A 21,905-nucleotide genomic window follows, 5' to 3' on the forward strand; every position below is an offset into this window, starting at 1 on the left:
ATAAAAACTCATACAGGTTACTAAAGGTAACGTTTCAATATAATAGATTACTACAGATTAATATGAGGCATCAATTTATCATACAAAGAATATCTTGCCAAACTTTCTTTTCATTTCTTTTTTTTTGGAACAACCACTTATTTATTCAAAGGTATCTTTTTATCATGCTTTCTAATTTTGGTAACAGGAAAGACTTTGGTGTGTTTTAACCTTAAAGAAAATATTATACATTTTTCAAATAATTTTTAAAAAAGATCTCTTCCTTCATTGTTTAACTTTCTTGAAACATTTACTCTTTAAATTTAAACATTATTCAAATTTTAATAATCGATAGTTTCTTGGGTTTATCGTGTTCTTTGTTGTCTTACAGTCATTTATATTAGCTTTAAAATAAATAAATTTGCCTGCCACTTTATTATAGAAAATTTATAATGTTATGTCATTTAAAGTTCTTTTTTTCGAAATTAATATGCCTCAAAACAGGTTGTTAGCTAAATTATTAAAATATTTGTATCCATTCTACTAGCTGGGCCGATAATTGAACCTTAACGATAAATGTATACTTTAATTTATACTTCACTGGGTGTAAGTTAAACGTAGCTATAATTTTTTTTTCTTTTAGTGTTGAAATTGTATACGGATCGTTTTTCAACAGAAGTTTAATATTTTACTCTACATTTATTCATCCCAGTTTTTTGTAAAGAACCTAAGGTAAAAGATTAAGTAGTTCAATAATTCTTTCACTGAGATTAATATGTTAAAATATAGGTAGCATCTGCGGGGAACAAAATGATGTCTCTTTTACTTTTGAATATCATTAAATTTCAGTGGGATTGGCATGCTGATATGCAGTAATATATTTATCTCAGTTGCAATCACTGAGAACCATATGACACCATTACACGTCTTACTTTCTTTAGTAAAATCGGTATGGGATTTTATTACGTTTGAAATGGGCTATGTTGTTTTTAAAAAGACTTGTGATACGATTGTGTTTCTTAACACACGAAGTTGTAATTATCAACAGATTTGGATCACGGAGGAGCTGCTTTAACAACTGATGATTATCAGCTGATTTTGATGCACTAAACACGCTATTATTATTATTATACGGTTTTCAGCCTTGAGGTCCTTTGTCCCATGTCCGTCTCTATTCTGAGCTAAACTTTTGATTTCTTACAAATTCTACTTCCTTTAAATAGCTTATAATTTTTAATTATAGTTAATTGCTATTAAACTTTACTTCAAATCAATTATAAGTGTTCAACACATCTTATTCATCGTTCCGAGGGAACAGATTGTGGATAATTAATTGCGTCAAAAAAGTTATATTTAATCGAGCTGTTAATTTATAGCTTTGGGTATGGATTATGTATGCATTTTAACAAAATAAGATGTAGTTAACAGTTACTTAGTATGCATCCGATTAACCTTGTGTTAAATAATAAATATTAATATGTATTATTTAAATAATTTTTATGACAGTTGTCATAAAAACTGTTAATTAGGGATATAATTTTTTTCAATAAGGTTGATGAACGGAATAGTTCATTTTTAACACCAAAAATTAAAAAATGTATCGTTACTAATAAAAAATCAATTCATGCATACTTTAATGCAATATGAAACAGTTGATATTGAACTTCGCTATTGAATTAAACGTCTAATAAATATCAATCGTATACCTATCTAAAGCTTCACCATAATGTTCAAAGAGAATTTATTCGTTTTTAAGAAATTTATTTATTCTAAGGTAAATTTTAATTTACTCTTTTCTGGCAGTTTTTCTTTGCACTTTCTACTGATCCTTCCAGCATTGTTTTAATTCATCCTTTTTTTCTAATGATATCTTTCAGCCAGTTAGCTTTTCTATTTTGAATTGTTCTGATTAAACTTTATTCTTGTTCATTGTCCTCATTAAGTTTTCATTTTTCATTTTGTCTTTTCTACTTAATCTTCTTCAATCTTTTAAACGTCCATGTTTGCAATGCCTCCAGCCTTCTTTACTTTTTTTTTTTTAGCGTGCAAGTTTTAGATCTGTACAGTACACTCAAAACAAGGATTTCATAAGCTGTATACATAAATTTAACTATATCTTACAATATACCAAGTATTTGTTTGTCTTAAATGCTTCCTTACCTAATTATTATTCATGTATTTATTCTTTTACAATTTTTCAATATTTTGTTAAAATAGTACTTAAGTATCCGTGCTGTTTTATTCGTTAAATCTTCTCCTTTTTTTATACAGACATTTATTTTTGACTTAGTGTCTCAAACCCCATTAATTTTATTTTCATAACATTAATTTTTATTCTGTATTCTATAATATTGTCTTCTAATTTGGAAATCATCTGTTGAATATTCTGTGGTTTCATCTGCGAACATCATACAAATTGTTGTCCTTCTTCCTGTAATTTTCCTTCATCTTCTTGTAGAGTACTTTTGAACATACTTTCAACTTGCATATAAAACAAAGTTAATGGATGCAGAACCCTTAGCTTACTAATTGTTATATTATATTATTTGATATTCCTAGATAAAAGCACTCGGTTTGACATAGCCGATTTCTAATAAATATTTTTCAATCCTTTATATTTCCATTAATTTATCCAATTTGACAACGTTAAAGGTTTTTCCCATATCTATAACTTAGACTTTCTTTACCTTTTATATATCTGTCATCGATATTATTAATTCAAATGCATCCCTTGACTCTCCTTCCTCCCTGAATTGATATTGTTCTTCTGTAAGCATTTGTTGTTATCTTAATATTTTGATTTTTCTTTTACTAGAAATCGGTTTTATTGTTTTGTTTCTTTAAACGATTATTTGAACTTAATGAAATCTCAGTTACTCATGATTAATAGGATGAATGTTATCTTAAATCCCAAAAAACTTGGTTGGTGAAGTGCTATTTATTTTATTTTCTTTGAAGGAGGAAAGTTACAATTAACAATTAAACCTAAACGTTGCTTTAAAAGGTTATATAACAGTACTAAACTTATTTGACGATAAAAAATTGATGGTGTGTAAATAAAAATCCATCTTGTTCAACAAATTAAATTAACTAATAAAAATAAACATAATGGAGAATAAAATTGTAACACGTTTAAAAAAACATATACGAAAGAAAACTAAAGGAAATACGGCTCAAAGCGTTTATTTTAGGGCGTATAAAGTTATTATAGTGTTTATTAGTATTCAAATAATAGTCCATAACTTTTTTTCTGCTAAAACCTCACTATACGGTACGGTAATGTATAATATCAACCCTACTTTTGCATTGATATAATGACAAAAGTCATTTAGTAATAGTTATAATGTATCATGTCCACCTCGAATAATTTTTCATACTTAAAGATATATTTTTCATGCTAAACAATATATTTCAATTACGTTTAAGCTCCGTTTATCCTTTAAAAAATGTTTGAATTAAAATACAAAAAAAATTGTAATAATTAATATAAAATTTTAACATTACTATTTACGTATTCTTAATTAATATTACTTTTATTGTAATTAACTGAAAAAAAAAGTTGATATTAATCTTATTATAATTATTCATATTTCTATAAAATGAAAGTGGTTCATCATTTTGTGATTAGGGTTTCACGAGCCCTAATGTTCAGTGCCCTTTTGTTCAGTGTCAAACTTAAACAATCGAAAGTGTTAATTCTCAATACTATTGTAACTCAAAATAATTATATCAATTCGAAACTTAATATTACATGGGCGCGCACTCTCTCTCTCTTACACAACACACAACGCACACACACACACGCACACACACACACACACACACACACACACACACACACACACACACACACACACACACACACACACACACACACACACACATATATATATATATATATATATATATATATATCATCAAATAACTATACAAAGCACTATATAAAGAGAACTTCTTTCGTATTTGTATCCCGATAATCGCGAAAACTAGAGAACCAATCATTATTTTAACTGTAGCATTTTTTTGACCCCTTTACCGTTTACCACAGTTCTAACCTCACCATTCTCACTACTATATAAATCATAAATAAAAAAAAAAAACGTATAAATAAATAACCTAGAATTTTTTTTACTAAATTTAATGTTATTGTCTACGTCAATAGATATTGACGTAATTTTTTTTAATGTAATTATATGTTATACGATTTACTAATGTATTTCTAATATGAGGAATCGATTGTCAATAAAGCATTGCAGAAAGAAAGATAGATATTTTCTGTTTCGATCACTGTCTATGTTAATATCATTGACTTCTTCAGAAAATTATTGTGTGATGTACTAAATTTATTGTCATAGTCTATAAAAGATTAATTTGTATTATTATCATAATATACGTAAAAAACAAATTAGTAAGATAATAACATAGAAGGGAATAACGGTTATTTATATATTATACAAATTTTTGATAGTTTGAGAAATATTGAATTTCGATATCAATATCATCTTTATCAGAAAGTTATGTATTTTACTAAATTTAACGCCTTTGCCCAATCTGGCGGCGGTCCACGAGAATTCACCCTCACGCGAGTAAGGTTGCGCTCTGTAGATTTTTGTATTCTATTCTAATAAGTTCCATCAGAGTAATCCGTAAGAATAATCGGCATAGATCGACTCTCGATTTGATATTATTTTCATAATGCCTAGGTCGGCCAGATGACAAGTAGGAAGAAGAACTTCTAGAGCTACTAGAATTTATGATCGTAAACAACGTTAATCTACTCCAGAACGTTATCAAAAACTTGAAGATATACGTATAGGCTCGGGTGAAAATCAAGTTCAACCTTTCAGAGATATATTAGGTCTCAAATCATGATTATCACTCTGAATTTGACTATCTCAATTTTAAAGATATTCAAATAGGTAAAACGATTAAAATATGTAATCATTGCAATTCCAATTAATAGAATGAGTGAACTATGAGTCATAGTGCTCATATTGAACCACTGATCGAACTTTAAGAGATCTTAGACCGAATAATAAGCGTGTGAATTGCGTAATCTTTACTTCTGCCGGAGATTTTATTAGCAGACTTTACTGGTAATTCCAAAGCTACCCAGGCTGATATTATAAAAGTATGTTTATCTTCACGTGTTTGGAACAATATCGAAAAACTCAATTTACGAACGAACATGAACTGATATCCTGAAAGCCGATATAATTATTGAAAATTGGTGATGGAACCATAGATCATAATGTTTCCATAAATAGGTAAGGTTGTTAGTAGAGTCAATAATCTAAGCACTCTAAAGCCTTCAGAAGTTTCACACAGAGGAGAGACAACGTCTTAATAAAAATATAATTTTTAAATAAAATCCGTTCGTTCATTTACTTCGTTTAAATTTAAATGAATGTATATATGAAACATGACAAATTTTTCGATTTGATGGTTTATTTCTTTATTACGATTTTCTATTATTCCTGATTCATTTTCCTATAATTCCAGATTTATGTTTTTATTTTTTTTATACCACTTGCACAACTGAAATAACATTTATCTCATTATATATGAAATACAGATTTCATATATATGAAATATACGTAGACATATGACTACATTAGTCATATGTAACTTTTTTATATTCTTGATGTATTGTAATAAATTTTCTATTTGCCATATCAATATAAAATCAGATCGCAATCTTTATTATCGGACTTAATTATATGTATAAAACTTTATTTCCAAATTTATTATCTCTACTATTATTTCGAGTCATTAATTTTATATTATCATTTTTTTCAGTTCTATTTTAAAATTTGTTCCTAATATTCCATCATATCAAATTTATTAAAGTTGTATTTTTTCATTTTATTTTAATTAATATAATGAAATGAAGTATCAGGATGTACTATAAAGATTTAGCAAAAACCTTCGTCCGGATTTCAGTATTTACGGTGAAATGAGTTCATATTGAAATTTTTAAGGCATTATATAAGGACTTGGTGGTTTCTTATGTTTTTAACCCAAAAAATCAAATAAAATAGGTGTCAGAACTGTATCACCCGTAGTTCTTATGATATCCACGTGAAACAGAAAAATTTGGAGACGAAAACCACTTTTTTTTACGTTTGAAGTACAATAACTTTGTTAAATGACTTTTTAACCGTGAATATGTAAGGCAGCAAAAATTTCTCCAGAAGTTCATATCCGTTGATTAGATCCTTTTTCTTAGTCTACTGCTGATAATATTCTAGGATATAGAATCTGTTAATGAAAGGTGTAAAGACTAGGTACTTAGTATACCAAGAATTGTTCTTACTCCATGAAATAGAATGAAACCTCTTTACTATTTTACTTCCACTTTTAATCTTAACCAAGGTTAGTAATCTTTACTGTACCTTAATTAACAACAATATTCGTCTCCTCCAGTTACAAATATATTAAGATTTCATCCAAATTGATTTCCAATCCCCCATTTATTGTACTTTGTTTTTTCTTCTTGTCTATTTCCCAGAAAATTAACAATTTTTAACTTTCTACAAATAGTATTATCTGATACAGTATAATATTTCTGTTTTTGCTTGATAAATTAATTCACTACAGAAGCTTACAGAGAAGCTTGTATATGGAAATACAATTTTGTAGTGTATGAAAAATGCCCTGCCTGACCGGAATTCAAACACGGGACCTCCGGATGAAAAGTCGAGACGCTACCACTCTGTCACGAAGATCGGCAATTACCTCTAAATATTAATTATTTTATTTAAAAAATCTTAAACTTTAATAAAATTAGTTTTGTTAACATTTTTATAATTATTTCATTAAATTTTAAAATAAATTTTTATTCAAATCATTATTATTGAACTACTACAATAAATTTACAGTAAATTTGAAAATCTTTTGTTGTACATCAATTTGATAATTTTCAAACCACTTTCTTTTTTTTGGAAAAAGTATTGTCCACCAATGACCATTCTTTTTAATTTTCTTAAAATCATAATATGTTCTACTCACTTGAATAAAATGAATCGATTGATATGTATTTCGTGAATATTTATGTAACCGTTCTAAAAATTATAAAAGCGTAAATACCCAATACTTAGCCACCTCTTATCATATTCATGTAAAAAAATAAATAAATAAAATTGATTAATCTCAGTTTTAATGAATATCCTCGATGATTATTCTCGGTGTAAAAATATTGGCTTTATTACACCTAATACGGTTTTAATTAAAATTCAGTTTAAAAAGAGTACAATAATTTTTTAATTAAAAAGGATTAATTATTATTTCGGTGTTTAAATCAAATAATATAAATTTTAATCATACGTTATTTATAATATAAAACAGCTCATTAAGTATATCTGTTTCACTATTAATATCTATGTTTTAATTAGCTCAAAAACATGTTTAAATATGCATATATACTTTTAAATTTACACGTATCCTTTATTGTGTATGGAGGATTGATATATCCTTTGAATATTCATGTATATTAATGACAAAAACTGTAGATCAGTCACAATTGTAATTTTTTAAATAAAATTTTTAAAAAATCACAAAAAATCTTTTTTAATTTTATCTTTAAATATTATTAAGTCGGTGTCAAAATTAATACGATTCGTAAGTAAGCTGATTGCAAGTTACGTATCTTTAATTCGATATTGACATGAATATATTGAAATTTATGGACGAAAAAAAATCCGTTTTAGAATGTTTTTAAAGTTTAATTTAAAAAAAATTAAGTTCTTGAATTTTATTTTTATTTACAAGCTGGGTAGGGATATAAAAATCTTGCCGTATGGAAAAACCGCTCTCAATAACTACAGAACGAAGAAGAAGCCTGTGTTTCGAGTAAAATAATAAAGGGTTGCAGAAAGATGATTTAAAGAGTCAATTATTTTCTATTTTTAGAAACGGAGAAATTTTTTTAAACATGATTTTATTTTTTAGTCGGATTGACGTTCAAGTTAAAAAAAATTCTTAAATATAAAAAATCCTAATAAAGATTAATATTGCTTAGTATCTATGTAATAAATTATCATCCGGTTATCTTTTTGGAAATAAATTAAAATTCTTTTTGGGAAGAAATTTTTGGAATTTAATTATAAATCAACATATTGGCTTTGTACAGAATAACTTCTCGGGTTGATACGTATCGGCTTTGTTTTATTACAGTGTTTTATTTTTTGTCATTCCAAACAGTTAATTATGAAACTTTTAATTTTTTTTTGGTTTCAAGCGCTACAGTAGTTCAGCTAATGAGAAATTAAAAATCCGTTTTTATTTATCAAAGAGTTATTTACAATTAATAAAATAAAATATTTAGATAAAGGATGTTTTTCCAAAATCAAATTTTTAAAGAAATAAGGAGGACATTGAAGTTATTCGAGAACTATTTTGCCCCCAGCACAGCAAAGTCCAGGAGTTTTATCATTCCATTTTTTTGGCATTGCAATAGTTACATATTTTAATCATGTCACCTGTTTGAATGTCTTTCAAATTCAGATAGTCAATCAATATCGGAGTGGTAATCTAAAGCTGACTTGCAACTATAATATTTCTCAAACTTTGAACTCGATATTGAGCCGAGCGTATAGGTTGCTATTAGATTCTTTGAGAACGTTCTGGAGTAGATTCACATTGTGTGCGATCGTAGATTCTAGTAACTGTAGAGGTACTCTTCTTCTTATCTGTGACCTCGGGATATTGCCATTATGAAAATATTAATACCAAATTGAAAGTTGAGTCTATGCCATATGTGCAAGGCTTACCCAGATGGAACTTCTAAGTTCAAGATATAAAAATCTACAGGGATGCTCTTGTGAGGATGAGTTCTTGCGGAACGCTGTCAGATTAGAAAATGACATTAGATTTAGTAAAACACATAATAACTTTCTGAAGGAGTAGATATCGATATGGAAATTCAATATTTCTCAAACCATAAAAATTCTGTTATATATGTAAAATATTTGTTATTTCCTTATTTTATTATAAAACTAATTTGGTACGCATCTTAGATAATAGTACAAACTGATCATTTATAGACAATGATATTAAAAAAATCGCATAATAACTGTCTGAATAAGTCAATATTGACGTAGACAATGGTTGATGTAGACAATGGCAATCCCTATAAATAACATCTATCGATATAGACAACATTAAATTTAGTAAAAGAAATTTAGATTATATATTTACACGTTATTTTTAATTTTATTTTTAATTTATATAATAGGGAGATTTTAACTATGGTAAACATTCTGAGGGTCATAGGAAAGTTACAATTTTGATTTCGTAATGATTGGGTCAGTAGTTTTTGCGGTTATTGAGAATAAACAAAAAGGATGTTTATTTTTCATATAGTAATGAGATTACATTATTTAATATTGTTACAACCACTGAAAAATATAAATTTTTTAAATAAAAAATATATTTTAAATAAAAGAATGTACATGCAGCCAATAAAATAAACCAAAATCAGTTGAAGATTGGAGAATAAGTTAAAAAATATGTATAAATTACAGAAGTATTTTTGGATGAGATAAGAAATAGGTGGTTAAAAATATTCATTACTCTTGTGAGTTTGAGATTACATACGCAGAAGAACGTAGGATTATTTTTTAAGTGATCTTAATACTTTATTAACAAAATAAAATGAAATTTGCAGAACGATTTATTTTCAATATTAAAGAAATGTTACTGAAAATATTTTCTAACATTTAAAAAATATATAGATATTTATTTATTGAGGAAAATTCAATTTTTTTCAAATAATAATATTTTTAAAAGGATGTAGGAAAAACAGACAAAACAAATAAGTTCTTAATAAATAAAAAAGAATTTTTCTGACCTAATCATTACGAAATCAAAATTATAGTTTTCTTATGATCTCCAAAATGTTTATCATAGTTCAAACCTTACCAATCTCACTACTATATAATATATTATATATATATATATATATATATATATAATAAATAAATAACCTGAAATTTCTTTTACTAAATTTAATGTTGTCTGTATCAATAGATGTTATAATCACCTTCATTTGACCCACCGGATTGGTCTAGTGGTGAACTCGTCATCGCAAATCAGCTGATTTTGAAGTCGAGAGTAGTAAGGTTCAAATCCAAGTAAAGGCCCTTACTTTTATACCGATTTGAGTACTAGATCGTGGATACCGGTGTTCTTTGATGGTTGGGTTTCAATTAACCACACATCTCAGGAACGGTCGAACTGAGACTGTACAAGACTACAGTTCATTTATACTCATACATATCATCCTCATTTATCCTCTGAAATAATAGGGTGGTTCAGGAGGCTAAACAGAAAAGAAAGAAAAGAATCATCTTCTTTTTTCCTATAAAAAAGGATGGTGAGTGGTTTGTTTGATGTATGTGTTCACATTTTTATTTTAGCTGCTATTGGCGCACAGCGGACCAATGGTGGTACGCAGGGCAGATGCGCGCAGCGCACGAACGATTCATTGGATCGAGCTATTTATACTTCTTAATATGAAAAATCTATCTATATTTATATTTGTATTTTGTGGATAAAAAAGGAAAACATGGGGTTAGAACTGTATTAAAAAATCGCAATTCAAGAAAAAGCTAGAAATATTCAGGATTTTGAAGCTTTCATTTTAATTTGATAGTACGCTAAATTCATGATCGTTATTTAGTTACAAATGGGAAAAATATTTAACAAATACTTAACATGGGTAATGAAATATAAACCATGTAACATCGCAGCGGGCTGTCGGCCCGTCTACACGCCCTACACGTGACTCAGTGTGACTCACTGCATAAGCGCGTATGAAAAATACACCACTACATATTCAACATAACCTCAAGTTGAGGTTTCCTCAAATTGAGGTTGTGTTGTCTACTGTCGAGCTTATATTGAGTTTAACTCAAAAATGACTCAACCGATCTTCATCAAATTTTCACATGCACAGCTTCAGATGCACTACTACAACATATCTAAATTTCAGTTAATTGATATAGTAGTTTTGGAGATTTTCAAGCCAAAAAATTTACACATATTACATTTTGTACTCCTCGTAAAGAAAGTAAAGAAAACGTAAAGAAAGTTCACTTACATTCCCCAGCCCCTCTGTGCGAGCGAAATACCGTATTTATCTTCGAATAGTCGGTAGGAAAAAAATACACTAATTTCTTTTAAGTAAGTAGCTTCATGCCGAAGACTGTGTTTTGTACAGCTCTTCTGTCAGAATCGAATTTAAAAATCACTTTCCATAATTACTTTCAAATTGCTCAGATACAGATAAATTATGAAACAAAATAAAGTTAACGAATAGTTGGGATATAATTCAGTACGAAATTGATGCTTGTATTAATTAGTTACTTTCATTTCGGGGGTCAAATTAAGGGCAAAGTAGTATATTGATTTCAGGGAGGAGGAGATAATGCATTTGAATTGTATAAACTATAGTATGATATTACGTAGCAACCTGTTAATTATATTTCATGTTATTACCTTTTTTTTAATATTTATTTTTAAAAATAGATTTACTTTTCTTGCAAATCCTTTTTTAAATATCTATTTACTAGCTATTTAAATGCCATATTGATTTGTCTGTAATCTAATTTTGCTGATCAACAATTTATTTAAAGTAGAGTAGATTGTTTGTGGAAATGAATAATATTACTGCTACGGGTTGAATTCTGAACTTCTATTCATCTCATGTCAGTATTCAAAAGGTTTTTTTTTTTATCTTTTAGGATTTGGTAAACGGATGATTGCGTACTTTTTTTGTTTTGGAACGGCATAGATTTATGGATGCAGTGATAAATGTTGCTACAGTTGACAATTACTTCGAAATGTTAAATTTTTTTTTTGTTTTGCCATAAAAAGACAAATCATCTAAAAGGTTATTCACCTTTTTATGCTTATTGTTTCCAGTCAATGGTAATTCGATTATTCGAAATTGAAATATATTATTTGTACCGTTCATAATTTACTTTTTATTGGAACTGTTCATTTTAATTGTTAATATAATTGCTGTTCTCCGTGGCGGAGTTGTAGGGTCTCGGCCTTTCATCCGGAAGTCCCGGGTTCGAATCCCAGTCAAGTATGGTATTTTTCATACGTTACAAAATCCCATTCCCGTATTCCACGTATAATGTTCAAAGCTTCTGTGTAATTTTGTCAACCAAAAAATAAATAAATCACATTAATATTGTGGTGGGCAATTCATTATATGGTAATTAATCGATATCCACTACAATTCTTTGTTTCTGTTTTGTATATTCAAATTTAAAAATCCCGTCCTTGTTTTATTTTCTTTCTAAATACTAATTAAAAGACATTCCGAGGTCAGAAGGGGAAAACCCCAGGTATTATGACAATAGTGGGAATACGTACTTAATATAAACCGATGAAAAATGTTTTTGTGTAAACCGATGAAAAATAAACGTAAATGAAATTGCTAAACGTTTAGCTTAAACCCAACGATACGTTATAATCTTCTGTTTTTTTATTAATAAAGCGTACTGTACCTATAGCGTATGAATAATACACAGAAGTTTCAAATATTCAGACTAACAAGAAATTCTTTAATTAGCATAAACCATTGTTCTAAAACATTTTAAAATAATTTACATTAGGTTAGGTGAGCTAATAAATTTAATATATACGAATAGCTACGTCCTAACTAACCATCTCTGGTTGAGTTCACAACCTATACGCGATTTTTACTCTTCGTAATTCCTATCTGTGTTTTTTTTTTTACTAAGAAAATATTTACCCTATTAACCGTACTTTTTTTGAAGTTGTTCTTTTGCTACTCTTAAACAAAATCTTGATAATCCGATTTTAATGAAAGCTTCACCGTTTGAATGCTTGATTATCAGAAGGAATCACAAGCGTTTTTCTGTTATTAATCGAAAATTTTTTGTTCTGTATTAGATTTATAAATTGGCTTTAAAGCGGAAATAATTCGCTAAATGTTTTATTAAAAAAACTATTTGATTTCTTGTGAAATATATATTTTTTTTACTCATTATTTCTTAATTCTATTAAACCGTTACAGGAAAAATACTTTTAAAATAACGTTTCTGTAATAAATATTTTAAAATTCTCCCAGTTACAGTAAAGATTAGTTTTTAGTCATTTTCTCGGTTGCTTTGTTTTCTAATAAAACTTATTAGCTGATATTTTTTCTAATTTTTTTCTTACAGCTTTTTTTACTTTTGTTCAATTTAGGGTAAAATTATTTTTCGGTATTCTTTTGTTACGTTATTTTTTATAGAATATTGTAAAAATAATTATTCAACTATTGTTTAAGCATGAAAATACTTTAAAAAAAACCGTATTTTCGGCAAATAACACTGTTAGACAAAAACCATTTTTTTAATGTTTCTCTAAGTGTGATACCATTTCTTGAATTGCATATTTTCGTACATTACAGATCTGTAAATACAATGTTTCTATCACCCTTAGTTTTTAATAAATTACGTTTCAAAAAATGTTAAGGGAAAATAAAGTAAACCTGTAAAATTTATATTTTTGCATGGCCATACCTGTGTTAGAATGATTTCGCTGATGCTTTTTTTTATAAATATCCGTAGTCACATCCCGAATTAATGTTCAACAGTAATCGGCTAGCATGTTAGTATTCCATTTCCTTTTACAGCGGCTTTTTATCACCGAAATGTCTTGGTGGAAACGTTCACCTTGTTCGTCACTTACATATCCATGGTTGTCCGGGAAAAAATCCAGATGTGAGTGGAGGAAATGTAAATTCAAAGACATAATACTTCCCATAGCTCTGTCTGAAGGAAAAAGTTGATTAACAATATCGTGGTAATTGTCGGATAATTATTTGCCGAGAAAAGTTTTGCAAACGTCTTTAAATGAAGCTCAAGCTGCACTTTCTACATTATTTAACATCGAGTTAAATACATTATCTTTGACCGAATCTCTTATTTGAGGACTAACAGATATTTTATCTCTAATTTTTCCTTCACTTAGATTCGGAAATTTCTGCCTGAAGAAAAATCCGGGACTATCCTTCTTCACTGCTTTTACAAATTTTTTCATTAGTCATAGCTTGTTATGGTGAGGGGGTAAAAATAATTTTTTGGGTTCAACTAAGGGCTCATGAATAATATTTTTCCGATTTGGAGTTAAGTTGAAGTAAATTCCAACCTTGCAGTCTTGATCCTAACAGATAAGCTTGATTTTTTGATAAATTTAAATCCCTAACCGTCATTTAATTCACCTTGTGATATAAGATGTCGCTTAGTGGAACTTATTGGAGGATAATTCAATATCAAAATCATAGTTGTCTTCTTCAGTACCGCCTGATTCTTCATCGCTGCTTTCGAAACAAGAACTGGAATAATGGCTCAGGAACTGGAATAATTTCACTATGAGGTACAGACCTGATTGCAGTTTGCAATAAAGAATATTTTACAGTATATTTAGATTTTTTAGAATTTACAGACACACTTGTTAAACAAAAGTAACAACGGGTTACATGATCCTTTGGTTCACGCCAAACCACATAGGTACATCAAATGGCAAAGCCTTCCGTGTACCTTTCAGCCATCCTCTTAAATATACAAAACAATTAGTGCGTACTATATGAGGAGGTCACGTCTTATCCTGATCATCAGTTTTACAAATGGAATGCTTTTGTAATTAAATGTGTAATGTTTTTCTATTTGGTTTTACGGTAAACATACACACATAACGAAGGTATCCACATCATTTACACAATTTCGAGGCATTATGACACTACACTGTTAACAAACTTAAGACAGCAATAAGATTGAACAAAATTACTTCATCCCTTAATCCAGTGCTTAATATAAACATCACAGCGGTGTTTTCAGCTACACATGTTTTGACCTACACAGACATATCTTGTCCATAAAGGCTCACTCTTCAGTATTAGATATGATGTCATAATATGTGACTATGATATGATTTAATTATTTGTCTAGTATTGTTTATTTATAGCTTACAAATTATGTTAACAAAGTTAAACAATAAAAAATGAGCTAACAAAATACAGCTAACTATACGTAGAAAAACGAAAAAAAAAATCCTTTAATTAAACATTAAAAATTTTTCAAAAATGGTGGGTGATAGAAAGATTATGAGTTTATATATTCGTTTTCAGCATCAAAAAACAGATTAAAATCATGTATCGCATGTTAGGAAACAAAAATTATGTTTATCATTGTAATCAAAGGTAAAATATTTTTTGCAAAACTTCGCCGACTACCGTGTTAATTATACACGAAGTTATTTTTATATATATAAAAAAAACTTCTCTTTTTAACGAAAAATTTGTTTTTATATCCATTTTATTAAATGACTGTTATATGAAATAAGAGTTACACTCATATGAAGTGGCGGATTATACATACGAGCACATTTAAATATTTCTATACGTACAAAAAAATGGAGTGAATGATCTATTTTCATGTGATCATGCACCTCTTAATAAAAAGAGTCATCTTATAATTGCTTACGTTTCCGCTTTCTTTCAAATAGTATAGTAAGTGAAAGCTACTCGAACATCAACCCTCAACATTTCGTTACCTCATTTTAATTTTCGATAACTTCCTATAAAAGATCAGCTTTCTTTAACATAGGATCTGTCCATCGAAGTAAATCTTTTTCTATTGATTTTACATAAAGATTCTTCTTTGTTTAGTTGGTTTCTTTTTATCACTTATCATTCGTCATTAATTCCACTTTATTCTCAATTTCATTCGAATACGTCTAACAATTCCTAGCTTTTTTTCTGGTTTTTTTATCATTTTAAATAGAGTATTTACAAAAAATGGAGCTTATAAGATTAATGGAGCTTTTATTTGTTTACTTAACTTGCATAGAAATAATCTATTATTAATCAGAAGTACGGCTTAAATACAACTATAGTTTTTTAAAAATAACAAACGTCAAAATTGTATCATTTTCAGCTTTTCTGTTCTTTTAATATTAGTATAATATTTTATTTTGTTTGCTTGCTCTATTTGTACTAAATATGTTAAATATACTATACTATATATGTTAAATATACATAAGTATGAATCAGTTTTGAGAATATTCTCTTGTATTACGTCATTAGCTGCTTTGCCAACACTCGATCTGTTCGCTTCGGTGAATCCACTCTCGTATTATTATGGTATAATACTCGTAATACGGAAAAGCCCTAACAACTTTACTTATTATTTGCTCTCCTATTTTTCGAGTAGTTATAATGCTGATATTTGTCGTACTTAACCGTTCAGTGATTCACATATCACTTTTTTACTACTCAGTAAGCTGGAATTTAACATAGTTATTTTTATCGGAATTTTTAGAAAAAGTAAGAAATAACTGTTTTGACTGCACCCGAGTCACAATCACATTGGGAGCACAGTCCCAATGATGTTCTCTGGGGCAAGCATACCGAATTCTCTCCGGCGTGCTTTCCTATGCTGCAGGAACTCATTGCGTATGAATAACACGCGTACATACGTATGCTTAAAACACCTGTGACCGGTCATAGGTGTTTTAACGTGACTGGGTCAACTCGTATTCCAGTTCCCCGTGTTTTCAGCACAGCCGTCTCTAAAGGTCAGGGATCAGTGTGGGTACATCTGTCTTATGTCAACTGATCCCATCTTTCCTGCCACCAAGGGATGCCTTTGCATCTGCCTTTCCCGCTCCCTTGTACATCTCCTCCCTCTTCCCTCGGAAGAGGGAAACCCAGCGGCGCAAGTCCAGTTACTATGCCGGCTGAAGGCCCTGTACCCACAGCACAACTGAAGGGAAACAGCTCTGTGCACGCGGCTAAGAATTCTGCAGTGTCTCCTCTCTACAGCGCGACGACCAGACTGGTGGCGCTCCGTACAAAACTTTTGAGAGCACTACCTGGGACAAGACCCTCCAATAGGAATCTAAAATGTGCTACAGATGTAAAGTAAGTGAACGCAAAGAAGGGATTTTTCCTCGTTCATCATAAGTGGGTGAAAGAGAATAAAACCTAACCTATTTTTTTTTTAACAAGCTTATCCCGTTGCTATTGAGATTCAAAACCGAAAATTTTGAAGAACATTTTCTCTGTATTTAGGAATTCCCAATTTTCCTTAACACTGTCTAAAATAAAATCAAAGGTAATTAATGGCTGCATTTTTTCGTAACGTGTTGATAAATCTGTGATAAAATCTTGAAATTAATACAGATTTTAACTCCAGAATTCTACAAAATCACACTCATATTTTCTTTTAATGGATGAAGTTATATTAATGATGGATTTGATATTTCCTTAATCATTTTTTCATTCTGTCTTGATAGAAGTTAGAGTTTGGTTTTGAAATTAATTCTGATAATATTCCAACTTACCTCCTATAAAAGGGCAAAACATAACAGAATAAATCCAGATTTATAATAACCGAGGATATCTAACTCGTTGAGAAGAAATAACAATTTTGTCACAGAAGATAACATATAAATTTTGTGACAGTGTATTTTGGGGTTTTCTTTCAACCATTTTTTAAGAGTAAAACTGGATCAAGTTTTTTTGTCACCATTTTGTATCCCAAAATTACGGAAATGTATAACAAAAGTATTTAAGTTTTATTCATATAATGAATAAAAGTTCAGTCATTTATAGGTTCTGAATACAGATCGAATTTCAGTTAACTTAAATACACATGTTTGCTATTAATTTGTACGTGCAAAATGTTTTCTTAAGCTTGAAAGAGCAAAGAAAAAAATAATTTTTACATATTTAATTTTTGTATTCATTTTTTGTGTAATTTCTTACCGTGATACTTTGTTTTTGTTCTTTGCAAGCCATGTTTATGCTGAGTTAGACGTAATTGGGTTTAAACAGCTCGATCAGTTAGAAAGACGTAATCTATTTATCAAGTTACTCCCACATTTCTCTTACCAATTAATTATGTTTCTTTTAAGACTCCTTGAAATCATTATTAATTGTTCTGTTTAATTTTATTTTAGAAATATTTTACTTACTTCTTTTCAAATTATAGCGTAATTATTTAACATGCATTTTTATAATTAATCTTATTCAATAAAAATTTAAAAAAAATGACTTGTTCACCAACATAAAATCCACTCGGATTTTTATCTTCTACTGTTACTCCGGATCTAAATTGTTCTTTAACATCATTAACTGCTAGTTCTATGTAAAGATTAAAAAGTAACGGTGATAGAAAACATCCTTGTCAGAATCCCTTTCTTATTACGGCTTCTTTCTTATGTTCTTCAATTATTACTGTTTCTGTTTGGTTCCTACAAATGTTAGCTATCGTTCTTCTATCTCTGTATTTGAACCCTAATTTTTTTTAAAATGCTGAACGTTTTATTCCAGTCTACGTTATCGAATGCCTTTTCTAGGTCTATAAATGCCAAGTATGTTGGGGTTTGTTTTTTTTTTAATCTTCCTTCTACTATTAATACAAGTGCTAAAATTGCTTCCCTTGTCCCTATACTTTTCGTGAAACCAAATTGGTCTTCTCTTAACACTTCATCCACTCTCCTCTCAATTCTTCTGTACAGAATTCTTGTTAAGATTTTTGATGCATGGCTAGTTAAGTTAATTGTTCTGTATTCTTCACATTTATCTGCTCCTGCTTTCTTTCGTATCATGACTATAACACTCTTTTTGAAGTCTGACGGAACTTCCCCTTTTTCGTAAATATTACCCACCAGTTTGAATAATCTATCAATCGCTTCCTCACCTGCACTGCGCCGTAATTCTACAGGTATTCAGTCTATTCCAGGAGCCTTTCTGCCATTCAAATCTTTTAATGCTCTGTTAAATTCAGATCTCAGTATTGTTCACCTTTTCACCCTTTTCGACTTCCTCTACTTCCTCATTTTCTAATTCATTTCCTCTGTATAACTCTTCAATTTATTCCACCCACCTATCGACTTTACCTTTCTTACTACAAATCAGTGTACTATCTTTGTTTAACACATTATTAAATTTTAATTTATGTACCCCAAAATTTTCCTTAACTTTCCTGTATGCTCAGTCTATTTTACAATGCTCATTTCTCCTTCTACTTCTGATCACTTTTCTTTAATCCGCTCTTCTTTCGCTAGTTTGCACTTCCTGTTTATAGTATTTCTTAATTGTCGATAGTTCCTTTTACTTTCTTCATCACTAGCATTCTTATATTTTCTACGTTCATTCATCAGCTGCAATATATCGTCTGAAATCCAAGGTTTTCTACCAGTTCTCTTTGTTCCACCTAAGTTCGCTTCTGCTGATTTAAGAATTTATTTTTTAACATTCTCTCATTCTTCTTCTTCATTTTCTACCTTATCTCTTTTTTACTCCTTTTCCTCAAGCTTCTCTAAATTCTACCGATTTATCTGTAGAATACAGATAAATTTTCTTCAGGTTTTTAAACCCCAATCTACGTTTCATTATCACTAAATTGTGGTCGCTATCAATATCTGCTCCAGAGTAAGCTTTGCAGTCGACGAGTTGATTTCTAAATCGTTGCTTAACCATCGTAAAATCTATCTGATACCGTGCAGTATCATTTGGCTTTTTCCATGTGTTTATTCTTCTATTATGATTTTTAAACTGGATGTTAACAATTACTAAATTATAGAAATATTTGTTTCTATTAATTTACGAAGGTAAGTTTTCGTTTAAATCAATAGTATCTCAATAAAACAGGTTGTAATTTGTTCATAATTCTATATTCAAATGTAATATCTATACGCTGTGATCTTTTTCACAAATTATATAAAATAAACTATCTTTAATTTTCTTTATTTCACTTAATACTGTGTTTAAAAACATTTATTTAATATATTTGTACGATCAACACCTATGGAAACGGAATTTTATGGATGTAAATATGTATTTTCAGTTTCTTTGTAATTAATTTGATTACCAGTCCAATTTTTCTAACAGCTTATTAAAAAAAAATTATCATAAAGTTTCTTCATAAAATACACATTATTATTTTGTTTCATGTTTTTCTTCGATATCATTTATTCTGGTGGAAATACTTAAATGAATAGGAAAAATTAATTTTTTCACAATTTAAAATGATTTTTTAAGATAATTATGAAATGATTATTTTTGTAATTATATATATATATGTATATATATATATATATATATTGTAAGGCTGTTATAGGAGGGTAGTTCGGAAAATTTTCCAACGGACAAAAAAACAAGACTTTTCAGAAATTTTATTTTTTTATACTTCATCCTTGCAATTCTGTGTATTTACTCCGACTTTCTAAAACACTTTTTAATACCCTCAGTATAATATGATTTGTTCAACTCTGCTAAAGGTTGTCTCTGCTTTGACCTCCTCAGTTGAAGTGAATCTTCGTCCAGCGAGCCAATTGTTCAGGCTTGAAAAGAAGACGTTATCGCTGGGAGCCAAACCCGGCAAATACTACGCATGTAGAAGTAGGTTGAAGCGTAGATCATGGAGCTTTGTATCAACAACCCGAGACTTGTGTGCAACCAGATTATCGTGGTGAAACAGCACATTATTTTTGGACGGTTGCTACGTTTAGCCTGAATAGCACCCTTCAGTTGGTCCACTACTGAAACGTAATATTCTCCGGTGTTAGTTCTGACTTTTACCAGATAATCTACGAGCAACACACTATGACAATCCCAAAAATCTGTAGCCATGACTTTTACTGCAGAAGGAACCGTTTTTGCTTTCTTCAGGGGACTTTCACCTGCTTCTCCTGCAGTTTGGCCTTTGGCGTGTAATGGTGAACACAGTTTTATCTAATGTTATAATAAGTTTAAGAAATTAAGCGGAATCGCGTTTAAATAAATTTAAACATCTTGAAAAGAGTTTTGTCGAATGTATTTTCGGTTGATTGTTAACAAACTCGGTACCCATCGACCGAAACGATTTTTCTGGTAAAAAAAAAATCGTGTAATGTGTAAAAGAAAAGAAATATCGAGATGTTTACCATTTCAGTAAGCTCGTTTACCTTCAGTTGGTGATAATTTATTACGTCATTTTGGATTTTTGTGACAGTCAGTAGAGGTTTTTGGGCACCCAGAGCATTCATCATCTTGAGGATGGAATCCTTTTTAAAGCCAAATTTGTTTTCTTTATGTCCATCAATCCTTTTAAAACAAGGTACTTCATAATAGCTCAAACTTCAATTTTATCCATTTTCAGAAAATGTCAAAACTTGTTTGCTTTACTAACGATCGCCACAAACAAGGTCTAAACGTACTTGTTTATTTAACCGACCATACTTGACAAATATAGTCATTTGGCCATACTTTCGCCATCTCTGTATCAAATCGAAAACTTTCCGAACGTTTCTAGTACGTGAAATAAGATGTACCATATCAGCTGAAAGAAGAACGCTGACTTATTAGACAGATAAACAAATCATGATCAAAAGGTTATCTGCCCTGAGGCAGGTTCCTTACTCGTCTTCGTCTCCATTTTCCTCTATTCGTAAATTTTTAAGATTTTGATAGCTACCGTTTCCTTTTATATCGTCTATAATCTTTATTCATTTCTAACCTCTCTTTCTTTTGCTAATGATCTTTAATGCCAGAGAAGATATTTCGTTTTTATTTATTAATCTAAACAAACATATATTAATGTTGTTAACTGGGCCACTTTTATACATAAAGTAAATTTATTTTTCCTGCGTTATCGGAGATTTTATATTGATAAGTTTTTGTATTGATAACCGAAAGGATACAAGAATACCTTTCGAGATAAAACTACATGAACTTGTCTGTGGAGGTTATAGAAATAGATTCATTTACATTTTAAAGCTACATTATTCCCTGAATAATTTTTACTTAAAAGTGATACTATGATTCATCATTATGTAGTTTGTAAACATGTTTTAATGTATCAATCACCGAATAACTTTTATGTCTTTGTTTATGAATTTAATGTTTGTGTAAATAA

Source organism: Lycorma delicatula, chromosome 4, assembly GCF_047948215.1.
Source record: "Lycorma delicatula isolate Av1 chromosome 4, ASM4794821v1, whole genome shotgun sequence".
In the NCBI taxonomy this organism is placed as follows: Eukaryota; Metazoa; Arthropoda; class Insecta; order Hemiptera; family Fulgoridae; genus Lycorma; species Lycorma delicatula.